The sequence below is a fragment of the Lepidochelys kempii genome, chromosome 13 (assembly GCF_965140265.1).
Source record: "Lepidochelys kempii isolate rLepKem1 chromosome 13, rLepKem1.hap2, whole genome shotgun sequence".
NCBI lineage: Eukaryota > Metazoa > Chordata > Testudines > Cheloniidae > Lepidochelys > Lepidochelys kempii.
Window position 1 is genome coordinate 40,816,493 of NC_133268.1, and position 6,523 is coordinate 40,823,015.

Sequence of the window (6,523 nt, forward strand, 5' to 3'; positions counted from 1 at the left end):
TATGAAGTTAAGGAGTCTAGCAATAGTTATTCTCAGTCAGAGGAAACAAGGGGACAGATTTTCAAATATTTCTGATATCAAGAAGGCCAGAAATGACCAGGTTGCAGCAGACAAACAAATGTGTGTGTAAAAAGAAAAGGAGTACTTGTGGCACCTTAGAGACTAACCAATTTATTAGAGCGTAAGCTTTCGTGATCTACAGCTCACTGATGAAGTGAGCTGTAGCTCACGAAAGCGTATGCTCAAATAAATTGGTTAGTCTCTAAGGTGTCACAAGTACTCCTTTTCTTTTTGCGAATACAGACTAACACGGCTGTTACTCTGAAATGTGTGTGTGTGTATGAGAGAGAGAGAGAGAGAGAGAGAGAGAGAGAGAGAGAGAGAGAGAGAGAGTTGTGTGCAGGACTTTGAGAGAGTGCATTTATGTTTGATCTGCATGTGTGAGTGAGTTTGGGGTGTGTGTGTCACTTTATGGTGTGTGAGTGAGAGAATTTGAAGGTTGTGTATGAGTGATTGTGTGGCTGTTTGTTGTATGTAAGAGAAAATTTGGTATATGTGTTATTCTGGGAGTGTGTGACTTGTTTGTGCATGTGAATTGTGAGTTCACTTATGTAGAAGTGTGTGTGTGTGTGAGAGAGAGAGACAAAGAAGAAAGAGAGTAACATCTGATGAAGTGAGCTGTAGCTCACGAAAGCTCATGCTCAAATAAATTGGTTAGTCTCTAAGGTGCCACAAGTACTCCTTTTCTTTTTGTGAGTGTGTGTGACAGAGATTTTGTGTTTGTGTCTGTGTCCGTGAAACACATAAGTAGTTATGTGTCTAAATGACATTTCAATGTCCAGGCTGAAATAAGGATGTGCCTTTATATTTGGTAGTAAAACAGTGGTGAAAACTCCTGCGCAAATTTTCATTAGTTCCTGCAGCTGTCAAAGTGCAACGCAATGGTCACCAGATGGCAGCACGTGACCACAAGCCTGTTTGTTTGCTTTCAGAACAGGGTTTGCCACATTTTTATTACATTTTCTTTTCAGATCAACCCAGCAGGGCCTGAGGGATTTCTGTTACTTCGCTCTCGGTTTTAGGTGATGGGGAACCGTGCACTTTCAATGCAGTTTGTAGTTCCTGTGATTTGAACATGCAGGCTGAGAGTTTGAAACTAGCCCAAGAGAAAAAGATGCCCGATTCCCATTAAAATTCATGCAGCTTGAGTATCCACATTTCCAAAGCAGCCTAAGGGATGCCCAAATACTTTTGAATTTGAATGGAAGTTGATCCTCTAAATCCTCTAGGGCTTTTTGAGAATGCCAGCCTCAGTATAAATCTGGGAGTTCTCTTTCCAGGAATAACTGAGCTCCTCTGACCATACCATGATGTTTGCCCCTGTGCAGAGCCCTAAGTGCCAGTTGAGTCCAGAAGTGAGGGTTAGGTGTCCCTTGGGTTAAATGTCAACCCGGGATGGAATTTCAACTAGGGTTTTCAAAGGAGCCTAGGGGAATTAAATGCCCAGCAACCATTAGTTTTGAATAGATCCACAAGGAACCCATCCCATACTTCGCCAGCCCACAGTGAGATATTAATAGATTGATTGATGGATAGATCCTAAAGTGAGAAGAGACCTTTGTGATCATCTAGTCTGACCTCCTGCTTTAACACAGGCCAGAGAAGGATACTCAGGGATACCCGCACCCAGCCCATATCTTGTGGCTGACCTAGAGGAAAGACACCCAGTCTTGATTTGAAGACTTCAAATGATGGAGAATCCACCATGTCCCTGGGTCAGTTGTTTCAGTGTTTAATTACCCTCACTGTTAAAAATGTGCACTTTCTTTCTAGTCTTAATTTGTTTCACTCCGGCTTCCAGCCATGGGATCTTATTCTGTTTTTGTCTTGTTCCATCTCCTCTTTGCGGCGAATTTCTGAGTACCATTGTGGTGCCCCCTTTTCCCAGAAATCAGGAAAAGGTTTTCATCTCCAGAAACCCAACCGTGGCAGGTCTCACCCCACTTCATAGCCCTCCCTCCACCCCCACACCCCTTTCCTGCCCGTGCTCGCCTCCTAACTTCACCTGCAGGAGTCAGTTTCTTACAGTAGTTGGAGAGGTGTCAAGCTTTTGTTCAGGGCTCCCTATGAATTTCAACACAGTGTCTCTCCTGAAAGTGCAGAAGTACATGGCCGCGTCCCCCAACTCCAGAGCTGTGATCCTCATACTGACAGAGCGTCTGGACTTCTCCAAATTAACAGAGAATCTCTCCCCGGCCTCATTCCTCTTTGTTCCTCCAGAATGTTGCCAAGAAAGGAAAAGAAGGCTTTCCCCAGGGGGCTGTTTGTACCAATACAAATAATAACTGCTAGCAGCTGTTTCATAAGTGCAGTCCAGGGAAACGGACTCGCGCTCCACCCCTGACACTGAAGGCTGGGTCTGAGTTACAGCATCTTCCATGCTGGAGCCTGGCACAAGGAGAGGGGGAAAGAGAGGTTAGTCGGAGGATGCTGTCACTGAGGGGAGTTCTTTGTTCAAGGAGTTTTTAAGGATCTGCAGGGATTTCATGGAATCATAGAAAAGTCAGGCTGACCTCAAGAGGTCGTGCAGTGCTCCCCCCCGACCATGAGACCACCCCTGACAGGTGTTTGTCTAACCTGATCTTCAAACCCTCCAACGATGGGGATTCCACAGCTTCCCTACTTAATCTGTCTGGAGCTCAACTCTCCTTATAGTTAGAAAGGTTTTCCTAACATCTAATCTAAATCTCCCTTCCTGCAAACTAAGCCAGTTATTTCTTGTCCCACACTGTGGACATGGAGAACAGATCACCCTCCCCTTTATTTAGATTCCCAGAATCCATTGAAATTCAATTCCAGTGGGATTTGGGCACCTAAATGCCTGCCTGAGAGCATCCCTTATTGCAGAAGAGGAGGGGGAAGGAAGAGGAAGAGGAGGAGGAGGAGGAGGAGGAAGGTCTGTTTAATCTCTCGGCACCAGTAATGAAGTGGGAGGCATGTGGAGAATCTTTCAGAAATGGGATTTGGAATTGTACTCACTGAAAAGCCAAATCAGCACAATGGCTGAGCCCGGGATCGTGACCATCCCCCCAGCGTCTCGGCTCTTCTGCAGGGCGCCCCCGCTTTTCTCTCCAGCCAGCCTGGGAGAGAGTCACCCAGGTGGCAGCTCTTCTCCTCCACCCGCAGCCCTGGGCGGAGGGAGGCGAGAGAGCCGGTGTCTAAATGGTGAAGGTCAGACATCAGGCAGTGATGTCACATCTGGAGGTGGGGCCAAGCATGAGCCTCCCCTCCCCTCAATACCTGCCCTGCCGCTGAGCCCACAGGTGCTGGAACTAAGGGTGCTGGGGGGAGAGTGGGGGCTGCTGCACCCCCTGGCTTGAAGTGGTTTCCATCAGATCCAGGGTTTACAGTTTGGTTCAATGGTTCTCAGCACTCCACTGTACACATTGTTCCAGCGCCCCTGGCTGAGCCCCCACATGCCTCACGGCGTATGAGGGGCTGGCAGGAGAACTCGGCCACGGGACACCAGAGGCTGGAATAAACTGGTGCGCCCTGTCTATGGAGAGCCACGCTGACTGTGCTGCGGTGCCTTCTGGAGGAGAACAGCCCGAACCGCAGCCGGACCCAGGGCCAGCCGGAAACTGACCCATCATCTCTGTCCCAAGGGAGCTGCGCTTCCCAAAAGCTGGGGGCATTTTTCCCTTCGCTGCCGGTGGATTTTTCCATGGCTGCAATGGTGGATGATGCCAGGTTGTCCAGAGAAGGGACAAATGGTAAAATTCCATTTCCTAAAGAAAAATTCCCCTCCAGGGTTTACCTGTTGTTTTTAATGTTTGTGGTCATATGTTTTAAGGAGTATCAAGTGGGAAAGAAAAGCACTAGGGACTCTAGGCCCTACATCTGGTTACATCAGTGTAAACCCACAGCAGTGCCAATAAAGTCACTGTAATTGATAAGCAGTGTGGTCTGGTGGATAACCAGCTGGAACGGGGTTCAGGGCTGCTAGGTTCTATCCCCAGCTGTCTGACCTTGAGAAACCCCCTTCCCTACTTTCAGTCTTTCTCTGTCTTGCCCATAGAGCTTGTGAACTCTTTCGGGGCAGAGACTTTCTCTGTGTTTATGTACAGCAGCTGGGGATTTGACCCCTTGACTCTAGCTAAGCTATGATTCATTCACACCAGCTGGGGATCTCTGCACCAGCATCTCCCCCACCAAGCTGCTTTGCAGAGAATGAGGGTTTTTACGCTAAGCCCAGCTTGGCTTGCTGTGCCTCCACCCCACACAAGTAGGGGCCTGAGTCCCCCAGCTGGGAGTCTGAGCTCTGCCAAGAGCTGCTTTTCAAATCCTCCAGGTGCTCACCCATGAACCACTCATCAGTGACTGTCTCCCTAGCATTGACAGTCACCAGGCAGCCAACCCTCTCCAGGGGAGCTGCTGGTACCATCGGAAGGTTTGGTAAGCGCTGGTGTAAGTCCAGGTCACGGTGGAGATGTCTCCTTCCCAAGCAGCCCATGACTCGGGTCCCTAAATCGACAAGGCCTCACAGCAGGACACTGCAGGGAAATACAATGATAGCATTAGAACGACGTATGTCAGAGTGTTACAGTACCTGTCTAACGTAATGTCTGTCTGTCTCCCAGAAGCTGGGAATGGGCAACAGGGGATCAGAATCACTTGCTGATTATCGGTTCGGTTCAGTCCCTCTGGGGCACCTGGCATTGGCTGCTGTCAGAAGACAGGATACTGGGCTAGATGGACCTTTGTTCTGACCTAGTACGGCTATTCTTATGTCTCTCTCCCAGTCTATCTGTGTATCTTTCTTTCTTCTGTTGCCTCTCTCTAATTTCTTAATTCTCCTATCTACCCATGTCCATCTGTCCTTCCTTCTGAACCATCTATCCATACATCAATCTGTTGTAAAATGCAATTTCCATATCTTTCCATCTCTCTCTCTCTCGCTTTCTCTTGATGCCCTTCTGAAGTCTTGAGAAAAGGAGGTAAAAATGCCAACAAATGTTCCAAATCACTACAAATAATGAAATAGGACAGTGACACGTCCAGCTGGCAGCCCCCTCTCTCTTTATGTGTGCAGTACCTCCTAATCATCCTAAACCCCGAGTGAAATGCTGCCTCAGCCATTTCCGGTTCAACATCCCACAAGCGAAGTAGCTGGGTTGGAAGAGGCCAGAGTTTTCTGAGCAGAAACTTACAGCAGAAGTGAAGAAAGACCCAAAGGCATTTTCAGCCTCATGGCTCTAACATGAGTGGTGTTACTTTACTAGTACCTGAGACATTCAAAGCACAGAGATACACTGGCTCCCTGTCTCATCTCTGCCTGAGTTTTTGCACCTCAGGCTCATCACCTGACACATAAACCAGGTTGAGGTTCCATATCTGCCTCTGCTTGCTAGGCACCAAGCTGAACTGGTTACCCATTGGACCAGCCTATCTAATGAGGTCCTTGGGTCACATTCTGCTTTGTCTCCTTCCAGCTCTCCCCTTTGTGGTGAATTTCTGAGCACAGTTGTGGTGCAGATTCCCAGAAATCAGTTAGAGGTTTTCATCTCCAGGAAGCCAGCTGCAGCAGTTCCCTTTCCCCCTACACACACACACACACACACCCCTTTCCTGTCTGTGGTCTCCTTCTAACTTTGCGTGAAGGAGTCAGTTTCTCAGGGAAGGAGAAAGCTGTAGGGGTTTTGTGCAGGGCTCCCTGTTAATCACATCACCGTGTGTCTCTATTGAAAGCACAGAAGTACATGGCTGAGTCCCTCAGCTCCAAACCCGTGATCCTCAAACTGATGGAGCTTTCGGATTTCTTGAAGTCCACAGAGACACTCTCCCCAGCCTCGTTCTTCTTTAATCCATCGGAATATTCCCAAAGTAGGAAAACAAGCTTTTCTGCTCCATGTTGTTTGTACCAATACAAAGAATAATAGCTAGCATCCATTTCATAAGCGCAGTCCAAGGTCACAGACCCACTCTCCACACCCGACGCCGCCGACTGGGTCTGTGTTACCGCATCTTCCATGCTGGAGCCTGTTACACAGAGTGGGTGAGGGAGAGGTCAGTCGTAGAATGTTGCCCCTGACTTGATTTATGGAGCGCATCCCTTATTGATTATCCTGATGATGATAATAATCTTCTTCGTCATCTTCATCTTGGATCAGGCACTGACACTTATTTTCTTGGCAGAGCACCTACCCCAAGGTAGAAATCATTGGCTGTTGCTGCTGATTAATTCTTGGCAAATATTTATTAATTATTAAATATTATTATATAGTATTATTATTTTATTACTAGTCCAACCCCACAATCAGTTTTACTCAGATTCCCAGTGATTTCCATTGGAACGTTTTACCCATGGGAAGAATGGCCCAAGGACTGGGCAGCATTGTGATATTTTCCCATTACATAAGAACGGCCATAGCGGGTCAGACCAAAGGTCCATCTAGCCCAGTATCCTGCCTTCCGACAGTGACCAACACCAGGGGCCCCAGAGGGAATGAACAGAATAGGTTAT